Genomic DNA, 24,003 nt, shown 5'->3' with positions numbered 1-24,003 from the left:
TGGAGAACAAACCTCCCACTCGGTGGCTTAGCTGCAGCCCAGTGCTCGCCTAAGTTTTTGAAAAATCCTACCGAGTGGAGAGCAGACCTCTCACTCGGAGGCTTAGCTGCAGCCTAGTGCTCGCCTAAGTTTTTGAAAATCCTACCGAGTGGAGAACAAACCTCCCACTCGGGGGCTTAGCTGCAGCCGGCGCTCGCCTAAGTTTTTGAAAAATCCTACCGAGTGGAGAGCAGATCTCTCACTCGGAGGCTTAGCTGCAGCCCAGTGCTCGCCTAAGTTTTTGAAAATCCTACCGAGTGCAGAGCAGACCTCCCACTCGGGGGCTTAGCTGCAGCCCAGTGCTCGCCTAAGTGTATCGGGGAACAAGTCGATTGCAATGAGCGCCTCGCTTTAGCCTGCAAAAGACACCTCAAACCAAATGCAAACATATTCAACGTTGAATCCAAGTTCGGGTAACACCTAAAGGAACCGAAAGTGCTCAGGCGCTAAGCCTGTTAAGGTTTGTCGGTTACAAAACTCACTCGGCATACCGAGGAAAATTTAAAGTATCAAGCTCAGAAGTTTTTTACCCCTCCCGTGGAGGGCTGGAAGGTGCAACAAACTCATCCAGGTCGATTCCATCTGCAATCCGAGTGGCAGCGGCGATGAAGGTCTCCATAAAAGATCGGAAATCATGCTTCTTGGTGTTAGCCACCCTAAGGGCCGCCAGCTTGTCCTCTCGTGCATCCTTGCAGTGAACGCGGACCAGAGACAGAGCAACATCCGCGCCACAGCTGGCAAAAGACTTCTTCCACTCCTGCACTCGACTTGGGACCTCGTTCAGTCGAGTCATCAGAGACTCGAGGTCGTTCTGGAGCGTCTCTCTTGGCCAGAGTGTTGTGTCGATGCGAGAAGTTGCGACCTTCAGCCTTGCGAGATAGTCGACGACAGCAGCAATGCGAGATTCAAGCCGGAGCACATTCATGGCGACTTCATCTTTCATGGGAGAGTTGATGGGATCCAGGTTTGTTTCCAGTCGACTAGTCTCCTCTTCAAAGTTCTGGCAAAATTATGCAAGCACAACCACCGAGTCAAGACAATAGTCGGAGATCACAGTTAAAATGTCTGTTTGATACAAAAGATTACCTTCAAGCATGAGGAATAGCTTCTTGGCGAGTCCACCCAGATAAGCCTCCAGATCGTTCTTCTTTCCCACCAACTCACTAGCCTTGTCATTCAGAGCAATCTTGTCACTTTTCAGTCGACTGACCTCCTTGTTGGCAGCATCAAGAGCAGCTTTCAGATTGGTATTTTCTTCTTCAAGCTTGGTGACTGAAGCCAGCTTCTCATCTGCGAGCTTGGTCTTCTCTAAAGCCGCTTTCTGCATCTGAGCCAAGTCAAGGTCTTTCTTCTTCAGGGCATCCCTCACTTTGTCTGCAAAGTTACAGTGAGATCAGACTCTGAAACAAACGAGAGGCAAAGGCAGTCGTCGAAGGCCTCACCAAACATACCTTTAGCTTCCTCCTTCGCCTTCGTTAGGTTCTCTTGGGTCAGTTTCAGATCAAACTCGAGCTGGATGTGTTTGTTCTCCAGCTCAGTATAACGAGCCGCAAGGTCGCAGGATTTCTACGAAGAACCAATCGACAGATGTCAAAGACAATTCACTTCCGAGTGACTAAGGAAAAATCATAGCGTTTCTAAGACAACGGCCAAATACAAACATTCGACCATAGTCTCGGGGACTACACCCAGTGGGTGCACTCAGCGTGCCCCCACTAGTTTCATCAGTTAGAGTCGACCAGTCGACCAACAAAAAAAACGGGAGGTGTTCTTCAGACTATAGTCGACTGCCAGCAGTCAACCACAGTCTCGGGGACTACACCCAGTGGGTGCACTCAGCGTGCCCCCACCGGTCTATGAATCTATTCGACCTAGTCGAGTAAGGAAAAAACTTAAGACATAAAGACTATGGTCGACTGCCAGCAGTCCACCATAGCGTTGGGGACTACACCCAGTGGGTGCACTCAGCGTGCCCCCACTAACCCGGAATTTCAATCAACACACCCAGTGGGTGTAGGACAAATTCTAGGAATTTCAGAAAGAAGAGTTTTCAGATATCATATCCTAACAGAACAGACAGTAACCGACTGACCTGAACATTACTCTGAAGAGCTGAACTGGCGTCATAGGCTGCCTGGCTGGCTTCTCGGATTGCCTTCACTTGCTCCATCATGACCCCCGCTTGGCGTATTGCTTCTTTAGCAGCACTAGCTTGGTCTTCTGGGACGTGGTAGGTTGAGAAAAGCGAAGGTTGAGCAGCACTCGACGATGAAGGACGAGCACTCGTCAACGGCACCGCAAAGGTTATGGTAGGCCGAGTGACATTGTCTCCCTCCACGACCAATGTCTCGAGTGCTGGCACGTCCTGAGTCGCCTTGCCAACAGACGCTTTCTTGTTCCTTCTCTGCCTCAGTGGTTCCTCGTCGTCGTCGTCGAGAAGGTCGATAACAACGTTAGATGAAGCTGCAGAAAAAGAATCAAAATTAGAGACAAGAAGCCAATCGACTGAATACGAAACTACAAGAGTCATACCAGGTTTCGAAGTAACAGCATCCTCCATCTCCTGATCTTCAGCTCTGACCGAGGTATCAGAAGTAGCAGCACTGCAGTTCCAGAAGTCAGTCGATTAGCTCATGAGTCGACCAAGAATAAGTTCATGTGGAACATACAAACTCAAGCTACACCATTACCCTGAGATAGTGGGGATCACCATCTTCATCTTCGGCAAAACCTTCGCCGACTTCGACGGCGCCACTCGAGATTGCTTCGGAGCTTTCTCAGTCGGCACCGGAGAAGTAGTCCGAGGGCGCTTGGACGACTGCGTGACGGTTGCGACCTCCTTACCATGCTCCGCCGCGGGATCATGGACAAGCTTCGAGCGTCTTTCCGAGCGAGGAGGTACAACTTCCTCCTCCTCCTCCTCCTCTTCCTCCTCACCAGAGTCATCACCCTCATCATCGTCGTCAGCATCCGAATCCCACTCCTCCGGGCTTTCGCCCCCACTTCCTTCCTCCTCCTCAATCGGCATTTGCGCTCCATTGGGCATCGAGTATAACTCATTGGTGGCCTGTCAGACAACTAAACAAAACAAAGGTCAATCGACCAATTCGCAGTGAAGCAGAATGAATAAAGCAAGATTACAATTGGAGATAAGTGGTCATACCGTGTCCGGTGTGTAGGTACAGTCGAGTGGTGGGATCCTCCTAGCCCCTCGAGGGTTGTCCTTATTCCCTGTGATTGCAGTCACCCACCTCTCCAGTGTGGCCTCGTCGACCGCTTCTGGATGGACCCGAGTGGTGTCTTCGGTACCACAGTACAGCCACATCGGGTGGCCTCGGTACTGAAGCGGTTGGATGCACCGTCTAAGGAAGACCTCCAGAAGATCCATACCCGTCACTCTATCCCTAACGAGTTGGACTACGCGCTCCATCAACATTTTTACCTGAGCTTTCTCCTCAGGAAGCACCTTCAGAGAAGAGGGTTTGTCCACTCGGTCCATGGAGAACGGAGGGAGACCAGTCGACTGCCCCGGCGTCGACTCGTCTTGGCAGTAGAACCAAGTCGACTGCCACCCTCTGACCGACTCAGGAAGGGTCATGGCCGGGAAAGTACTCTTATTCCTCATCTAAATCCCAAGACCCCCGCACATCTGGATAACCTTAGTTCTCTCATCATTCGGACTCGCCTTTTTCACCGTCTGTGAGCGACAGGTGAATATGTGCTTGAAGAGACCCCAATGTGGTCGACAACCCAGGAAGTTCTCGCACATGGACACGAAAGCAGCAAGATAGGCAATGGAATTGGGAGTGAAATGGTGGAGTTGCGCCCCAAAGAAGTTCAGAAACCCTCGGAAGAAAACACTCGGCGGCAGAGAGAATCCACGGTCTACATGAGTGGCTAGGAGAACGCACTCACCCTCCTGCGGCTGCGGTTGACACTCGGTCCCCGGAAGCCTTGCTGACCCGTGGGGGATCAGACCCTCGTTGGCCAGGTCATTGAGATCCGTCTCGGTGATGGTCGAGCGGATCCAATCCCCTTGGACCCAACCTTTTGGCAGGCGGGACCTTGGCGAAGATCCCCCCCGACTAGACGCTCTCCCCTTCGCTTTCCCCGCCGCCGTCGCCTTCTTCGCGCGCTCCAAGGTCGCCGTCTTCTCATTTACCATTGTCACCGGCGAAGCACGCGAGGAGTGGATAGGCGGAGGCGAGAGCAGGCACAGCGGGCGGAGGCAAAGAGGGCAGAGAGGAGAATGAGAAGGCACTGTTCAAAAACCCTCGCCCGGTGCTTTATATAAGGACGCTTCCGAGTGGCTGACAAGTAGGCCCGGGCGGTCCTGTCACATCCCGAAACAGTCGCGCACGCATGATACGTGGCGAAAAAGGCGGCACGAAAATCGAGGCGCCCATGCCTTATCCCATCCGAGTACCGCGGTCCGCCCCGCTTCGTGCGCTTCCCAAAATTCGGATCCCACAAAATCCGCTAACGGCAGATCAATCTGTCAGATGATAGATTTCCTGTGATCCGTCGCTCGGAAGTTCACTAAGTTCAAAAGTTCACTCGACAGAAGAAAGGAATGGATCAAGGCGACTGAAAGAAAGGTTAATGCCAACGCCAAAAAAGAAAAATCGCTGATCCAGGATACGACATAATCAGAGCACGGGAAATAGGTCGGAGAAAATTATCAACTCCTTCCTCACTCGAACCTCGATCCATTCGGGGGCTAATGATGAAGTCATGTACCTAGGGTAGGGTCATGGACCTATCTAGGATACCCTACCCAAGGACATCCTTAGAAGAAGCTACCTTCCAGTCGACCAAGAGGGACTTCACTCGACGAACTCAAGGACACTCGCCGATGAAGATAGCCACTCGACCATGAAGTTAACCACTCGACGGCCAGGAGACCTAAAGTCGCTCAGCACGCAACGGTCTGTCATTAAGTAGCTTTAATAGTCTTCATGGCACTTTATAAGGGCGTTACCAGTAACCCCCTGTCTTAATGTACTTTAAACCCTGCATAACTGAGGGCCGGGGGGGTCTGGCGAACTCTATATAAGCCACCCCCCTCCTCAGTGTAAAGGGTTCGCACCCCTGTAACTCATACGCACATAATCCAGTCAACCGCCTTCGGGCTCCGAGACGTAGGGCTGTTACTTCCTCCGAGAAGGGCCTGAACTCGTAAAACACTCGTGTGTACAACTACTCCATAGCTAGGATCTTGCCTCTCCGTACCTACCCCCCATTCTACTGTCATACTTAGAACCATGACAAAGGGTTTTCGACAAGTTCGAGGAGTTGACTACGATGAGACATTCTAACCCGTAGTGATGCTTAAGTTTGTCCGAATCATGTTAGCAATTGCCGCATTTTATGATTATGAAATCTGGAAAATGGATGTCAAAACTGCATTCCTTATTGGATTTCTTAAAGAAGAGTTGTATATGATGCAACCAGAAGGTTTTGTCGATCCTAAAGGTGCTAACAAAGTGTGCAAGCTCCAGCGATCCATTTATGGACTGGTGCAAGCATCTCGGAGGTGGAACATACGCTTTGATGAGGTGATCAAAGCATATGGTTTTATACAGACTTTTGGAGAAGCCTGTATTTACAAGAAAGTGAGTGGGAGCTCTTGATACGTCTCCAATGTATCTATAATTTCTGATTGTTCCATGCTATTATATTACCCGCTTTGGATGTTTATGGGCTTTACTCTACACTTTTATATCATTTTTGGGACTAACCTACTAACCGGAGGCCCAGCCTGAATTGCTATTTTTTTGCCTTTTTTAGTGTTTCGAAGAAAAGGAATATCAAACGGAGTCCAAACGGAATGAAGCCTTCGGGAGCGATCTTTTTGGAACAAATGCAATCCAGGAGACTTGGAGTGGACATCAAGCAGCAAACGAGGCGGCCACAAGGGTGCTCGGCGCGCCCTAAGGGGGTGGGCGCGCCCCCACCCTCATGGGCCCCTCGTGGCTCAACCGACATACTTCTTGCTCCTATATATATCCACGTACCCTAAAAACATCCAGGAGCACCACGAAAACCTAATTCCACCGCCGCAACCTTCTGTATTCACGAGATCCCATCTTGGAGCCTTCGTCGTCGCTCCACCGACGGGGGAATCGACCATGGAGTGCCTCTACATCATCTCCAAGGCCTCTCCAATGAGTTGTGAGTAGTTTACCACATACCTTCGGGTCCATAGATATTAGCACTACAGGAATCAACTACTTTGCCATCTATCACGGCAGACGGCAAAGGCAGGAACGGTGGACAACAAAGATCTTTGCCGTCTGCCGCGGACGGCAAAAGGCTCCGGCAAAGTAAGGATCGACAAAGAGATACTTTGTCGTCTGCTTTCTGTGGCTGATGGCAAAGGGGCCTTTGCCATCAGCAGCTGACGGCAAAGAAAGCAGATGGCAATAATTACGCTGTTAGTCCATTAGGTGGCTAACGGCAGCCTTTGCCGTCCGCCGCTGACGGCAAAATTTGTTCGGCCTTTGCCGTCCGCTAAATGACGTCAGCTGGACGTCAATACACAGCAGGCCTTTGCCGTTCGCAGCTGTAGGCAAAGTTGTTTACTCTTTGCCATCAGCAGACGGCAAAGTGGCTATACAGCCCCTGGTTTTTCTGTTTTTTTGTTATATCAATTCATTTTCATAGAAATTCAAACACACACACACACACACATATGTATGTATGTATATGACCAATATAGCATATCCAACATATATTACCAATAGTCATGAACACATATATATCCAACACATATCCAACACATGTTATCAATAGTAGCAAGTTTCATCCATACATATACATAGTTTCATCAATATTACACAGTTTCATCCATAGGTAGCAAGTTTTACAAAGTCAAAACAAAACTAAAGACAAGCACTCCATCAACCCAAGCTTCCGTGATCTGAAGCAAATCTGCAAAATGGGAAAGAATTAAGTTAGAAGGAGAAGACTATAAGAAAAAGACTATTATGATGCAACTAAAATGTGAAGATTATTATGATGCAACTTATATCTGTAAAATAGGTCATCATCCTTGTGCTAAAAAAGAATAATGCTCCCAGAAGAATGGATGGAAAAGAGAATGTACCAGCAACTAAAGGTGTCGCTGTCGTGCGCGCATCCTCAGACTTGGGAACTCTGGTCGTTTGTGGAGAAGGTGAAGGCGCTGGCGTGAAGTCTGCACTAGCATTCAAGACAGGCATGCACGCAGTAAGGACTCAAGGTGCTCCATGCACCAAGTCCTCCATGGTCACAACACTTCAGGAAACACGACGCCTGCTAGTTAGTCCATTCGACTTATGCAACAACACCTTATTATCCTGCAAATATGAATCTGGTTCCAAAACCTTGTTCTTCCGAGCATATACTACAGGTTTTTACAGGAATTAATGAGTAACTACACAAACACATCTCATGTGAGATGCTAACTAGAAGTAATTTCTTTTATCTCTCCAAAACAGAATCAACTACACAGTCAGCAGTGCAGTTTCATATTCAGCACAAAATTAGAGAAAATGTTCAGTTAATATCAAGTGCAGCACTGAGTCTCAACAAGAGCGAGAGAAGTGCAGCCAGAAGTTTCATTCTAAAACACACAAGGGGCCCTTTTTCTACATCTCAATGACTTGATGGATTCTTCTAAATTGCTGCAGATAACTATTAATGGTGTGAGGCTACATTGTTAGTATACACATGCACACAAGATCATCAGATTCAGTTTCAGTTTTACATGATTACAGTACTATACCCTAGGTGCTACATACCAGATGTATATGTCCAAGTTTGCATATAGATTAAAAAATAGCAGGTGAATAATATTGGTTTGGATGCATGTTAATGATGTCAACAACCAACGTATCATCTATTGGCTAGTACAATAGACATACTAATGGTAACTAGCTCGGTATATCACATGTTTAATACTTACAACTTACTTGAGCTACATATCTGGCATGCATGTTAATCTTTGTAGTGTGCTTTTATTTATTTTCTACGCATCGCTAACCAATACCTTCAGACACTAGCTAGAAAATCATACTTATGTATAGAACCCTGATAGACCATCCTCAAACCAACAATGTACTTTACTAACTAGCAAGTAAATTTCAAATTCACAACACAACCATGGCAATGGGGTACAGGTGATGATGGAGATCATCTCAAGTGCATACATATGTTGGACGGATGCTCAGCTAAATAGCATGGTAATCATCCTGGTGTGCTTTGCTTTTATTATTTTTGTCTAATAATATAGTGGTAGCCAGTATATGTAGTAACTGAATTTCAAATCCAAAACACGGCAATGGCAATCAGCAATCGTAAACAGGTCATGACAGAGCTCACCTCGAGCGCATCGACAGTGATCAGCAGGACAATGATCTTCTCGGAGAACCTCTGGCACTCCTCGTGGTCATGCGAGAGGCGGCGCCTATAGGATAGGTTGTAGAAGAGGGACCTGAGCTCCTTGAGCTTGGCCTTGGCGACGGCGAGATCACGCAGGCAGCGGAGCACCTGGGAGCGGTGGGCGAGGTGCGCCCTGTAGTTCATCTGGATGACCAGCGCAGCATCCTATGGCGATAGCTCCTTGGCCTTCCCCTTGTCGTTCCCCATAGCAAAGGCCTGCATCATCAGAATAGAAGGGAAACAAATGTCAGGCGGTCAGTACATTGCTAGGAGGAAGGATTCTCAAGCTGATACTATCATTCAGAATTCAGAGCAGGGCAGAGTCTATCTATAGCCAGTACTAGCACAGATCTAGAGTGTGGACACTAGCATCCTCTAAAATTCCAACCTTTTTCTTAAATCTAGCGAGAGGTACCCATGGATCTATCTTAAATCTACTGGAAATCCCACATTTCGTTCAGATCGGGCCACAAAAATCTCATATTTTGTTTTCTCCATCGTAACCAATCATGGCCAGTACCTTGCGGATGGTGTCGCAGCCGACGGTGTTGTCCTCGGGGATCTCCTCGATCTGGACGCACATCCTGGCCGGCTTCTTCTTCTGCTTGTCATCCTCCTTGATCTTCATCCCCCACCACCCCCACCCCCGCAAGGAAGAACAGAGGAAGTGTGTTCCGCGTCGCCGGAGTTTACCCACCGCGCGCGTCTGCCCCGTAGCCATCGGGTGCAGGAGCACCATCCACGAGGCGGAACCACCCGTGGGACTTGCGGTGGGCGTCGAAGAGGGCGGAGCACAGTCGCCGCTGCCGCGCTGGAGTTGGTGGGGACACCACCCTCGAAACCCTAGCCATGGGAAGGGGTCGGTGATGAGCTCCCGGGGCCGCGAGAGGCGGATCTGGCCGGAAGGAAGGGAAGAGCGGAGGCAGGGGAGCTCAGATCTGTGCTGCGCGCCGGCGAGGCCCGCCGGAACACGCCGGAATCGAGCGGCATAGGTGGCGGCGGCGACGGTTTCGGGGGGAGGGAGAGACGAGCAAGAGAGAGAGAGTGGGAGAGGCATGCTGTGGTTTCTGTCTCGTTCTTCATTTTCTTTTTTTCCTCATTTTCTTTAGATGGATGGGTGTGGGATGGAGAGGTGAGGGCCGTTAGATAACAAAATTCTTTGCCGTCTTCCCTCCTTTGCCGTCTGCTTTGTTGCTCTTTGTCGTCTGCTAGCAGACGGCAAAGAGGGGGCCGTTAGGTTTTCCTAAGCAGCTCGTTAGTGGGGCCCAGCTCTCTCTTTGCCGTCCACCAGCTGACGGCAAAGAATCTTTGCCGTCCGCTAGCAGACAGCAAAAAAATGGCTGATGGCAAAGACCTTCTTTGCCATCAGCCAGTTCTTTGCCGTCCATTTTCTGTAAGCGGACGGCAAAGCCCTTCTTTGCCGTCAGCCAGCGGACGGCAAAGAATTGGCAGACGACAAATAAGCTAATTCCAGTAGTGTAGCTAGATGGCTTCTTCTCTCTCTTTGAATCTCAATACAAAGTTCTCCTCGATCTTCTTGGAGATCTATTCAATGTAACTCTTTTTGCGGTGTGTTTGTCGAGATCCGATGATTTGTGGGTTTATGATCAAGTTTATCTATGAGAAATATTTGAATCTCCTCTGAATTCTTTTATGTATGATTGGTTATCTTTGCAAGTCTCTTCGAATTATCAGTTTGGTTTGGCCTACTAGATTGATCTTTCTTGCAATGGGAGAAGTGCTTAGATTTGGGTTCAATCTTGCGGTGTCCTTTCCCAGTGACAGCAGGGGCAGCAAGGCACGTATTGTATTGTTGCCATCGAGGATAAAAAGATGGGGTTTATGTCATATTGCATGAGTTTATCCCTCTACATCATGTCATCTTTCTTAATGCGTTACTCTGTTCTTCATGAACTTAATACTCTAGATGCAGGCAGGAGTTGGTCGATGTGTGGAGTAATAGTAGTAGATGCAGAATCATTTTGATCTACTTGTCACGGACCTGATGCCTATATACATATCATGCCTAGATATTCTCATAACTATGCACTTTTCTATCAATTGCTCGACAGTAATTTGTTCACCCACCGTAATACTTATGCTATCTTGAGAGAAGCCACTAGTGAAACCTATGCCCCCCGGGTCTATCTTTTATCATATAAGTTTCCCATCTACTTTTATTTGCATCTTTTACTTTCCAATCTATATCATAAAAATACCAAAAATATTTATCTTATCTTATTATCTCTATCAGATCTCACTTTCGCAAGTTACCGTGAAGGGATTGACAACCCCTTTATCGCGTTGGTTGCAAGGTTCTTGTTTGTTTGTGTAGGTGCGTGGGACTTTTGAGGAGCCTCCTTCTGGATTGATAACTTGGTTCTCAAAAACTGAGGGAAATACTTACGCTACTTTGCTGCATCACCCTTTCCTCTTCAAGGTAAAACCAACGCAGTGCTCAAGAGGTAGCAGCTCTATAGCATATCTAATATTATATGTGGATGACATATTGTTGATTAGAAATGATGTAGAATTTCTGAATAGCATAAAAGGATACTTGAATAAGAGTTTTTCAATGAAATACCTCGGTGAAGCTGCTTATATATTGGGCATCAAGATCTATAGAGATAGATCAAGACGCTTGATAGGACTTTCACAAAGCACATACCTTGATAAAGTTTTGAAGAAGTTCAAAATGGATCAGTCAAAGGAAGGGTTCTTGCCTGTGTTACAAGGTGTGAAGTTGAGTCAGACTCAATGCCCGACCACTGTAGAAGATAGAGAGAAAATAAAAGTCATTCCCTATGCTTCAGCCACAGGTTCTATCATGTATGCTATGCTGTGTACCAGACCTGATGTGTGCCTTGCTATAAGTTTAGCATAGAGGTATCAAAGTAATCCAGGAGTGGATCACTGGACAACAGTCAAGAACATCCTAAAGTACCTGAAAAGGACTAGGGATATGTTTCTCGTTTATGGAGGTGACAAAGAGCTTGTCGTAAGTGGTTACGTCGATGCTAGCTTTGACACTAATGCGCATGACTCTAAGTCACAACCTGGATATGTATTTTTATTGAATGGTGGAGCTGTCAGTTGGTGCAGTTCCAAGCAGAGCGTCGTGGCGGGATCTACGTGTGAAGCGGAGTACATAGCTGCTTCAGAAGCAGCAAATGAAGGAGTCTGGATGAAAGAGTTCATAACTGATCTAGGTGTAATACCTAGTGCATCGGGTCCAATGAAAATCTTTTGTGACAATATTAGAGCAATTGCCTTGGCGAAGGAATCCAGATTTCACAAAAAATACCAAACACATCAAGAGACGCTTCAACTCCATCCAAGATTTGGTCAAGGAGGGAGACATAGAGATTTGCAAAATACATACATATCTGAATGTTGCAGACCCATTGACTAAGCCTCTTCCACGAGCAAAACATGATCAACACCAAGACTCCATGGGTGTTAGATTCATTACAATGTAATCTAGATTGTTGACTCTAGTGCAAGTGGGAGACTAAAGGAAATATGCTCTAGAGGCAATAATAAAGTTGTTATTTTATATTTCCTTATTCATGATAAATGTTTATTCTAGAATTATATTAACCGAAAACTTGATACATGTGTGAATACATAGACAAAACTACGTGTCCCTAGTATGCCTCTACTAGACTAGCTCGTTGATCAAAGATGGTTAAGTTTCCTAGCCATGGACATGAGTTGTCATTTGATAAACGGTATCACATCATTAGTGGAATGATGTGATGGACAAGACCCATCCGTTAGCTTAACATAATGATCGTTCAGTTTTATTGCTACTGCTTTCTTCGTGTCAAATATATATTCCTCCGACTATGAGATTATGCAACTGTGGACACCGGAGGAATGCCTTATGTGCTATTAAACATCACAACATAACTGGGTGATTATAAAGATTCTCTACAGGTATCTTTGAAGGTGTTTGTTGGGTTGGCATAGATCGAGATTAGGATTTGTCACTCCGAGTATCGGAGAGGTATCTCTGGGACCTCTCGGTAATACACATCATATGAAGCCTTGCAAGCAATGTGACTAATGAGTTAGTTACGGGATGATGCACTACGAAACGAGTAAAGAGACTTGCCGGTAACGAGATTGAACTAGGTATGAGGATACCGATGATCGAATCTTGGGCAAGTAACATACCGATGACAAAGGGAATAATGTTTGTTGACATTGCGGTTTGACCGATAAAGATGTTCGTAGAATATGTGGGAACCAATATGAGCATCCATGTTCCGCTATTGGTTATTGACCGTAGAGGTGTATCGATCATGTCTACATAATTCTTGAACCCATAGGGTCCGCACGCTTAACGTTTGATGTGTATTATATGAGTAATGTGTTTTGGTGACCGAAGGTAGTTCGGAGTCTCGGATGAGATCACAGACATGACGAGGAGTCTCTAAATGGTCGAGAGGTAAATATTGATATACTGGAAGGTTATGTACAGACACCGGAATGGTTCCGAAGAGGTTCAGGGATTTTTCGGAGTACCGAGAGGTTACCGGAACACCCCGGGAAAGTTAATGGGCCTCATGGGCCATAGGGGAGAGGAGGAGGCAGGCCACGGGAGGTGGCGCCCCCTCCCAAGGGAGTCCGGATTGGACTAGGGGAGGGCGCGCGGCCCCCCTTTCCTTCTCCGTCTTCCCCTCTTTCCCCTTTCCCCCTCTCCATTGGAAGGAAGGGGGGAGCCGACTAGGACTAGGAGTCCTAGTGGGACCGCCCCCCCCCCCACTTGACGCGCCCCTAGGGCTGGCCAGCCTCCCCCCTCCTCCTTTATATACGGGGGTAGGGGGCACCCCAAGACACAACAATTTCTAGCCGTGTGTGGTGCCCCCATCCACCGTTTACTCATTCGGTCATATTGTCACGGTGCTTAGGCGAAGCCCTGCGCGGATGACGTCGCCAACACCGTCATCACGCCGTCATGCTGACGAAACTCATCGACTCCTTCGTGCCTCTACTGGATTAAGAGTTTGAGGGACGTCATCGAGCTGAACGTGTGTAGAACTCGGAGGTGTCGTACGTTCGGTACTTGATCGGTTGATTTGAGAAGACGCTCGACTACATAACCCGCGTTAAGTTAACGCTTCCGCTTTCGGTCTACGAGGGTACGTGGACACACTCTCCCCCTCTCGTTGCTATGCATCTCCTAGATAGATCTTGCGTGAGCGTAGGAATTTTTTTTAAATGCATGCGACGTTTCCCAACACATTTCATAATTAAATTCACCCAAATCTCTTTAAAACCCAATTTCAGCATAATTTCATTTAGGAAACACCACTTCACTCGGTCATATGCTTTGTGCATATCTAATTTGATGGCACACAAACCCTCTTTACCTGCCCTTTTGTTTTTTATTATATGGAAACATTCATATGCCATCAAGATATTGTCTGTAATCAATCTTCCAGGCACAAAGGCACTCTGAGTTGGGCTAATAATATCTGATAGGATTATCTTTAGATGAGCAACAATCATTTTTGAAATAACCTTATACACCACATTTCACAAGCTGATTGGTCTAAATTGGGTTACATTTTCAGGAGAGTTAATCTTTGGGATCATTACAATTGCAATATCATTCCACCCACTTGGTATAGAACATGTATTTACCGCTTGAAGAACCTCTTCGGTCAGGTCATCTCCCAACATAGACCAAAATCTTTTGTAAAAAATAGCATGGAGGCCGTCAGGACCTGGCGCTTTTAAATCACGAATATCAAATAGGGTCTTTCGAACCTCCTCGGCCGTATAGGGGGCAAGAAGGGCATTATTCATTTCATTGGTCACTTTTCGTTGGACAAGAGATAGAACATCTGAGTTAGGATGGGAAACTTCTGGTGTAAAAAGGTTTGAGAAATACGCCATAGTGTGATTCTTGATCTTTGTACCATGCACCCAAACACCATTATCATCAAGCAATTTTTTAATCTGATTTCTTTTCTTTCTGGCTGTTGCCGCATTGTGAAAAAAAAGGAGGTGTTATGATCCCCATGCAATAGCCAGTTAGCGCGACCATGTTGTAGCCAGTAAATCTCCTATTGTTCCAACAGATTTTCAATGAGGACAAGAATCTCCTTTTGTCGCGCTTGAGACTCCGCACACATAGGTCCCCTCCGCAACCTTTCTAGTTCTTGTTTTAGTTTGTTAATTCTTTTTTCGGTCCCTTTAGAATATCACGATCCCAAATATGCAGACCCGCCATCACCGCCCGTGTACGCTCAGGGAGAGACGGCCCAATACCCATCATCTTTGCTTTATCCCATGCTGTACGTAAAATTTCTACAACTGTCTCTTCTTTGAGCCATTGAGCTTCAAAATGTTTTGCTCGACCCCTTGGGCGATTAAACATATACACATCAAAGTAATCTGTATCTAGGATGAGGGGTCGATGATCAGAGTGTACGTGTCCTTTATTTATGATCGCAGCCCGAGGAAATTTTATTCGCACAGTCCACATTGCAAACTGCATGGTCAAGTCTCTCCCTAATTTCGCCTCTCCTCCAAGTGAAGAGATCACCAATACATCCCATATCCTCTAGATCGCACTCTTGCAAACAATTACAAAAATCTCTCATCATAGCTTTAGGTCTGGCGTTAGCGCCCTCGTTTTCAGAAGAAAGTAAAATTTCATTAAAATCGCCCAAGACTACCCAGGGGTGTTTGCCCTTATAATGTAAGTTTCGAATATGCCCGTAGGTCTCCCATACCAAGCTGTTTGTGTCTTCCACTCTCACATTGATGTACATCAGATCTAAATCCAAACACTGAATTTTAACCTCCTTCCAAAGCAAGATTAGACCCCCTTTTCTTCCATCTCCTAGTCACACTAACTTTTGATCCATGTCCAGTCTTTTCCTCAAACACTCTGCCGGATAGCTTTGAGGGCGTGTCTTCAACAAGAACATCACCTATGGGTTGCATGCTCGCTGAGCATCCACCAAAGCTTGAACTGTCACGGTGTCCCAAGCCCACGGCAGTTCCATGCCATTAATTTCATTACGCCCGATGGTCCTTCGCCATGGAGGCAATGTGAGCAGGGCTAGCAAAAACTCCGTAGAAACTCAAACTCTGATGCAGAACAAACTGATCTATTCAAGGCGGCCATGCAGGAAAACTGATCGTACTACGACGACCCAACTCGGCCACGAACTCGTAGTGGAGAGAGAGAACCAGCAATGACGCCTCAAGGCATCGACCTGGGACAGCAAAACGCCAACCCCCGCGCCGCTGCCTCCTTATTTACGTAAATAAAATGCTTATTTTTAATATATCAGTTGATGGTGAGTTTTTGGAGGAGGATGGAATGGTGCCGGTGGGAATGATTCTTCGTAGACATGATGGCTCAGTTATCTTCTCAGTGTATCACTATTTGTTCAATTGCAGCAACGCATTGAAGACAAAGATTCATACGTTGAGTTGATGATTCGTATGGCAGTTGCTCGCCAACATATAGAGCTACCGCTCATGGTCCAATAGGATTTCGTCTATTGCCATATCTTCTCTATCCAGTTCTAGCTTAGATCTTCGGTTTACGGTCATTTAGTAGCAGTGATTAAGTCTCTTATGATTGATAGAGTGTTTATTTTTCCAAAAGTTACATAGATCTCAGAATAATGTTGCAGATTGACTGATAAGGTATAGTCGCTCTGAGCGAGCTACAGCTGGTTGGCTCGGTAGAGGACCCCATGTATTGAGAATTTCTTGCTGAAGGATTGTAACTCTATCCTATTGAAATCAACTCTCCTCTGTTCCATATTATAGGAGCGTTTTTGACACGACCGAGGGTGTGCTATTGATCTCGCAAAAAAGGAAGGCCGATCTTCAACAAAAAAGTGCTTAGAGAAGTGAAAATAAATCATAGCTATCTCGTAGTTGGCGAAAATATACCTTCTAACTAAACGAACGTCATCAAAAAGTCTAAAAAAATTTAAAAAAAATACAAGCACCAGTACCAAATTGCTCAGTTCGCCCCTTTTAGGCCTTCTATCATCGTGTGCATGGACGGAAATAAGTTTTCCCGCTGTCTGATCGGGGATGTCACCTCCTCTTGTTCCTGCTCCCCAGCAGAAGCGTGACGTAGAAGAGGATGCGGAAGAGGAACCCCCAGGCGAGGGTGGCCCAGAGGCAGCCCCACTTGCCCAGCTGGTCCACGGCCTGCTTCGCCAGTATGTCCGTCCCCGTGGTGATGCAGGAGCTGCTGTTGAAGTCGATCCGCATGGACTTGCTCATCGCGTTGAGCACCGTCACCTGGGTCGCCACCGGCAGCTTCCCCATGGGCGTCCCGTCGAACATCTGCACCCCTCGCATGAAGCACTTGCCGGGGTCGGCGCCGAACTCGTTCTGCATCACCGCCTCGTACGGGTACTTGATCAGCGACAGTTAGTGGAACCATATCCAGTAGCCCGGGATGCGGTCGCGCGTCACGAAGAAGCCGCTGAAGAGCAGGAAGTAGGCCAGCACCGCCACCACCACCGTGTACCCGATGATCACGTGCGGCACCACGCCGGAGAGGAACGTCACGAAGCCGCTCCCCGCCCAGAAGGAGGCCAGCACGATGAGCGCGAAGAAGACGAACCCCTCGGCGCCCCCCGCGAGCCCCACCGCGAAGAAGGTGATGGCCGTGAAGGCGAGCGAGAGGACCACCAGCGGCGGGAAGGCCACGATGGCGTTGGACAACGTGTAGGAGGACCGCCGGTACGCGTTGTGCGCCGTCTCCCGGAGGAAGATGTACCGCTCGATGAGGAACACCGGGAGCGCGTCCGCGCTAGTGTAGAACATGGTGGACATGGCGATGGCGAAGAAGCCGAACCGCTCGTTCACGCCCTTGGGCGTGTTGTCCAGCCGCCAGAAGATGGTGGCCAGGATGAAGCCCGTCACCACCACCGCGCCGAACCGGATCACGAACAGCTCTGGCGTACGCCATGTGTTGGTGAACGCCCGCCGCGTCAGCACCCACACTTCCACCCACCAAGGGTTCGCGTACGTCGCCACCTCGGCTGTCGCCGCCGTCTCCGGGCTGCTGGCGCTGGTACCGGACACCAGCTTGCCGCGGGCGATGCTCAGACTGATGGCCTCCTTAAGGGACAGCGACGGCTTGCCGAGAGGGCTCGTGCTTGCCGCCGAGACGGCACGGGACAGCGGCTTCACTTGCCATGACTTGTTGAACTGCACGAGGTCGTTGGTCCCGGCCTGGGTGCCCTCGAGCTCGCGTATGTGATCCAGCGCGAATTCGGCCGGGTTCTCGCCGTCGGGGATCGGGTGGCCAAACTCCGAGAAGAAGGGAGGTAGGGCAGCCGGTGGGCCGTAGTACACCGTCTTGCCGCAGGAGAGGAACAGGAGACGGTCAAGGAGGCCGAGGATGCGGTAGCTCGGCTGGTGGATGGACATGATCACGACGCTGCCGCTCTGTGCGATGCCCTGCAGCACCTTCACCACCATGAAGGCACTGGTGGAGTCGAGCCCGGACGTGGGCTCGTCGAGGAACAGAATGATGGGGTCGTGGATGATGTCGATGCCGATGGACACGCGCCGGCGCTCCCCGCCGGACACGCCGCGCCGCCCCTCGTCGCCGATGATGGTGTTGGCCGCGGTGCGCAGGCCGAGCTGGTCGATGAGCGCCTGGACGCGGCTCCTCTTTTTGGAACTGGAGAGCGAGCGCGGGAGCCGAAACTCGGCCGAGTACATGAGGGTCTCGGCAACAGTGAGCATCGGGTACAGCAGGTCGTCCTGCATGACGTACGCCGAGATGACCCTAAGCAGGCGGCTGTCGAGAGCGTCGCCGTTGAGCGTGACGGCGCCACGGAGGCTCTCGCGCTGGATCCGGTTGGCCAGCGCGTCGATGAGCGTGCTCTTGCCGGCGCCGCTCGCGCCCAGCACCGCCATGATCTCCCCCTCCCGCGCCTCCCCGGAGATGCCGTCGAGCAGGGTGCTTCTCGTCGTCGCGTCGGTCGCCTGGACGTCACGGCTCCGGTTGAATGATCGCGTCGGCCGCTTGACGCTGTACGTAAGGTCGTCGAAGGCCAGCAGGAAGTGGACGGCCGGGCGGCAGATCAAGTCATCAACTGTGGTACTGCCATCATCGTTGTCGTCGGCCGTTGGCTGCACGTCCACGACGACGTGCCCGGACGGGTCGACTTCGCTGGTGGCCGTAGACACTGATCCGCCTGAACGGAGCGAGAGAAGCTGGTCGAGGGTGGTCACGCCGGAGTTGTCACCGGAGCGCGGCAGGGTATCGGGGTGCGGCGCGGCCCCGGCGCCTACCTCCATCGTTCGCTGAATACTGTCACGACTCATGATAGACTCTCAAGTGCACCATGCAAAGAGCTTCCATCGTGTCTGTGCTTGTTTGTTGGTGCGTGTATATATGAACGCCGTCACGTACGCGTGATACGCCATTCCAAGTCTGCAATGCAATGCAACAACCTAAAAAAATGTGCGGTGAATAGTCCTGCTAACGACCTTACTGTATAGTAGCTTATCGGGACACATAAAAATTGGAGAAGCAAGGACGCTTTGAACAAGCATGCATCCGTGGCCAGTGCCGAGGCATTTTACCGGGGGAAGTGATGGATTCGGCTTGCCTGCTTTTTTTCCATGCTTCCATCCGTGCTCTCATTTTATCCTACGGCTGTCTTTTTTCTTTTCTCTTTCTAATTTAATCATCTCCCCTCTAATTTTAAGAGCATGGGACCGGGCCTTATTTTGTTCCAATCAAAACAAGCAACGTACGCGGGAGTACGGATGGGCACACGCCCGAGGAGCAGGCAAGTCTCGTCCGGAAGTGATGGCCACCCGATCGTTTTCTATGAGCATCATGCAATAAGCAGTTGGTCTCTTGACCATTTTTTCTCTTGGACGGTGTACTTGCAAATTAAGCTTTGTCATAACCGAATTGGCATGGAAAATTCCGCATTGACATTTTGGTTTTTTCATTGCGAATCATTGACATTTTGGTTCATCAAGGGATGTATGTAGAAAAGTATTAGATGACTGAATATTATTGTGTTGTTCTATGTTGTTGTATTGATCTGACCAGGTGTGGGTATATATAGAGTACAATATGTGAGAGAGACTTGGAGTAGGGGACAAGTCGTACATGATTTAAACCAATCCTATCTCTAACTCCTAATCTCTAACTTAAACATAATTATACTTCTAACATTCCCCCTCAATCGTAGCGGAAGTGAAGCGGACGATTACGACTGAATTTGAAGTCTTTCTCTTTTGTCGTCTTCTCCGCTGCGCCATCATCAACTGCGTCTCTGATGGGTCGGCAGTTAGGGTGGTGACTGCGTCCCCTTCTGGTGCCTTCCTGCCTTCTCCTCTATTCCCTCCCGCAGTCACAGTGGGAGTGTCGTGGACGCAAGTGACGAGACGGACGCTGTTGACTGGAGTTGTTGCCGATGAGTTGTTGTAGACGTAGCCATTAATGTCGAGGTAGCCGATCATGGTGATGTAGCCGCGGTCGAGGTAGTCGTGGTCGATGGTGTGGTCGTCGTGGATGATGAAGCCGCACAAAGCCGGAGGCGCAAAAAAAATGCGTTGTGACGGAGCTGCAGATGTGGACGATGCACCTTGCGGATGTCAGAGGGTGCCGTCGGTGATGAGTCCACCGATTTTGCCAAGACCGGAGGAAGCCCATCGAGCACACATCGGTTTTGCCAGAACCGTGTGGCCGTGTAGGGTCGTCACTGTAGTGACGCCGTGTCGATGCAGTCATGCCGTCATGGATGACGCGGAAGATGCCATCGTCGTGACGCGGTCATTGCCGTCGTCGAGGTCGCGCCTTGCAGAAAAGTCTGTCAGAGGACGCTAGGTGTCCATCTTGTGAACGAGGCGGCGGCTACGGTGTGTTGACGATGATGCTGGTGAAGACCATGTTGATGGAGACCTTGGCGATAAAGTGTCGGCTATGGCGTTGCAACAGCGTGTCGACCATGATGTCGCTTGAAGGCGTCCCTCCACGGCGACAAAGTGTCGATGTCGTGCTGTGTCGAAGAAATATGTTGGCTCATAGCCCGGCGTAGTCGTACAGGTTGATGTCGTTCGGCTTGGGGCGTGGAATATTGATGCAGATCTCTCGGTGTAGATCGATGTGTCGGCTTGGTGTAGACGGCATGACGGCGCACGAGTGGTCGTCAATTTGATGGAGTCGGCTTGGTGGAGACTGCGTCCGTGCGTGTGCCTTGAAGTCGAAAACCTGCTGGCCCTCCCGGTGTCCGGCGCCGCGAGCCTGCTCGATGAAGATGTCGACGTGCGGCTAGGTGCTGTGGTCATCGGCCAGATCAGATCGCGATGATGATTGTCCCCACCCGCGGATCGCAGAGACCGGCATGGCGTTGCCTTTCGATCGTTGCAGAAGGCCCGTGGCTGTAGTCCAAGGCTCCATCCAATGCGCGTACGCATGGGCGTCTTGGTGAGTTTTGCCATGCACTTATGCATGTGCACATGGCCGTGTTCCTTGCTGCTCCTTGCGCGCATGTAGTCGATGCAGATCGGGGCTCGGTGCAGATGGTTCGATCCCTCGATTGGCGCAGTGCAGACCGGTCGGTGTAGTCGTTTGGCTCGATGATGTGCTCGGTGCAGATCGCTCGATGCAGCGGCTTGGTGTAGGTCGCTCGGTGTAGCTGGGCTGTCCTCAGCCGATGGAGGAGACTGGATGTGCGGCGCCTTGATCCTGCCCTGCACCCATGCGCGCGATCCCTGGAGGTCGATGCAGCAGTACGTGAGCGCGGTGTGTGCATCATCCGCAGGAGGGAGTCCTTGCTTGCTGAATAGAGGAGAAGGCAGGAACCCTGGCGGCGCGGGTCGACGTAGATGGGATCGCACTTATGTCGCCGGCTGGTGTTGACGCGCTCGTATGCGTGGCCGGCTGCTGATGGCGCGTGGTGTTGATGTAGATCGCACCGGGGAGGTGCTGGCCAGAGGCGGTCGCCGAGCCGAGGAAGATGCCCCTGGCGGTGGATCGAGTTGCACCGATCTGTACAATTTCTCACTAGATTTGAGGGCCGTCAGATTTGTTGGCTAAAAGAAAGCAATCTGAGAAACTTTGCAAACTAAATTGATCTAATCTAAGGAATTGATCTATTCTACGAAGTTGATCGACTCTTTGACGATCGAGTGCCGCGCCCCCGGGGAGAGAAGATTAATCTCCCTGGGGGCGGCGCGCTGCGGAGGTGGTGGAAGGTTCTAGGATCGGCGTCGTGAGACTAACCGCTCCGATACCATGTAGAAAAGTATTAGATGACTGAATATTATTGTGTTGTTCTATGTTGTTGTATTGATCTGACCAGGTGTGGGTATATATAGAGTACAATATGTGAGAGAGACTTGGAGTAGGGGACAAGTCGTACATGATTTAAACCAATCCTATCTCTAACTCCTAATCTCTAACTTAAACATAATTATACTTCTAACAATGTAATCATCCACTTTTTTCTTGAGGGAACATGTAATTATCCACTTAATCTCTATTATTAAAGTAGAGTTGGTGATTGTATGTCTGTTAGTGAACCCTTTCCCATGTCCTACAAATGACGTGTAAATTATGGTTAGAGAGAAGGGGAAGATAAAATGACCATAGTTGCATAGAAACAAGAACAAACATGGTATTGAAGAAATGATGTCAGTTGGAATTTGTGCATAGTGGTTACTTTTTTTTAAAAACACATGTAACCTTATTCATATTCCTAACAATTACTGGTACACTGATTTGGACCTAAAATTCAAAAAACACATAGTAACTCCTATGACTAAGAATTAAAATGAAATCTCTTCAAAAACAACTGCTTCGTGGTATCCATCTCTGCTCGAAGAAATATTCCAAAGACTTGGATAAAGAGGCTGCAAATTGGACTGTAGTAACAATGTTGTAACTCTTTCACCCGCACGAACATTACCAATAATGATTTTTGAAAGCACCTTGAGTCGCCCGTCCAAAAAGATGGTAAGCCTTGATTCGATGAACGTACTTGGGTCGTGGAAGATGGCCTAGAAGTGCAGGTCGTCGAATCACTATATCTTCACCATGGTGTCGATGAAAAATTTCACCTTCACAAAGAATCACACCAACAAAAAAAAGCTTGACACAGCAACATAAACTCATCAGATCCGAATAATCAGATTTTGCGAGGACAGAAAACTCTCTAACCTCATGGCACCGCCAAAAAACGAATGAAAATTTATTGTCACAGAACTATGACGATCACTAGACGTTGACGAAGAACATAAAGATCTTGAAGCTCCAAGGTCCTCCCACCTCTCAGCGCCAAGATGAAAGCCGGAGGCGAGGGACCTAAATTTTTTAGATCGCGGTGGTGACGGCGGCACAAGAAAACCCTTGTACATGGGTAAACCCTAGATGGGTATGTCGTGCGCCACCGTCTCTGGGCTCCGGTTTGGCCTATTCAAAAACAATTACTCATGAGCCCAATAGACCACCTTAGGCTATATATCTATTTGTAAGTACAAAACATTTGTATTTACACCGATATATATATCTTTACTCTTTATCTTTATCTTTACCTACTAATAAAGCGGCTATCGCTTCTGGTCGTCCGTCATTAAAATTATCCTTCAAGTTGGTTAAAATTACCCACCAATGCCACCCATAAGTGTAAAAAGGATTCGACCAAAAATCGACGCCTCCTTCGTTATTTATAGAGGCGCAATGTGTAGAGGTGACTAAACGATGAGCAGTAGAGTGGTTGGCCGATCGCTCTTTTAGCGGTGAGACCAGGGTTCGATCCCCAACTTCCACAATTTTTATCTTTCTTTTCTCACGCTTTTCCTACTCATGTATCTGTTCATGGGCCGGCCCATGTGCGGGGCTTCACTCCCCTGTTTTTTCATTTTACTTTTTTGTTTTTTCTTTTCTTATTATGTTTTCTTTCTTCTTTCTTTTTTAAATTAATTCTGGATTTTAATATTCTAAAAGTCGCGAGTGTTCAAAAAATAAGTTTGAAAAAAAATCATAAAATATATGTGAATTCAAAAATGTTTAGAAAATCATAACAAGTTTGCAGATTCAAAAAATGTGGTGGTTTTGCAAAACTGTTTGCAAAATTATAGAAAAGAATCACAATTTGTAAAAAATGGTTGGGAAATAAAATCATGTTCATGATTTTGAAAAACTGATCGTGTATTCAAAACATATTCGGGAACCTGAAAAAAATATCCATGAAATTTTAGAAAATGTTCACAATAATAATAATAAATATTTGTTTTTTATTTTGTTCCCCAAATTTAAAAAAGTTCATTGATTCAAAAAACGTTTGTTGAGTCAAAAAATGTTAATGAATACGAAACCGGTTCATACATTCAATTTTTTTTAAACAAAACTAATGTTCATGATTTTTTTGAGAAAAACAAAAATTTCAAAAAAAATGTTTGTCGATTCAAAAACTGTTCACTAATTCAAAAGTATTTTTTGTCTAGGATTTGATTAGTTTTCCGAAAGTTTTTATATGTCTTGGTGTTGGGAGTAGTTTGTGGTCAATG

General features: G+C 48.1%; 1 long non-coding RNA gene and 2 pseudogenes across 2 annotated transcripts; all 3 read right to left on the bottom strand.

The window, feature by feature from the left end:
• The window catches only part of LOC119292726, a 41,677-nt pseudogene extending 27,307 nt beyond the window's left edge, over window positions 1-14,370 (bottom strand).
• Window positions 6,810-8,672, bottom strand: LOC119293725. Of its 2 annotated transcripts, XR_005143196.1 has the most exons (3): window positions 8,404-8,672; window positions 7,148-7,426; window positions 6,810-6,972 (listed from the first exon to the last, which is right to left on the bottom strand). It is a non-coding gene; the product is annotated as an uncharacterized LOC119293725 (long non-coding RNA). The 2 variants fall into 2 exon arrangements; XR_005143195.1 differs by lacking the exon at window positions 8,404-8,672 and having other exon boundaries at window positions 7,148-7,903.
• Window positions 14,371-16,535: 2,165 nt separating the features above from the next.
• Window positions 16,536-18,771, bottom strand: LOC119292725 (annotated as a pseudogene).
• Window positions 18,772-24,003: the final 5,232 nt, after the last annotated feature.

The sequence above is a fragment of the Triticum dicoccoides genome, chromosome 4B (assembly GCF_002162155.2).
Source record: "Triticum dicoccoides isolate Atlit2015 ecotype Zavitan chromosome 4B, WEW_v2.0, whole genome shotgun sequence".
In the NCBI taxonomy this organism is placed as follows: Eukaryota; Viridiplantae; Streptophyta; class Magnoliopsida; order Poales; family Poaceae; genus Triticum; species Triticum dicoccoides.
Note: the sequence above shows the minus strand (reverse complement) of the source record. Positions and strands in the feature narration are given on the sequence as shown.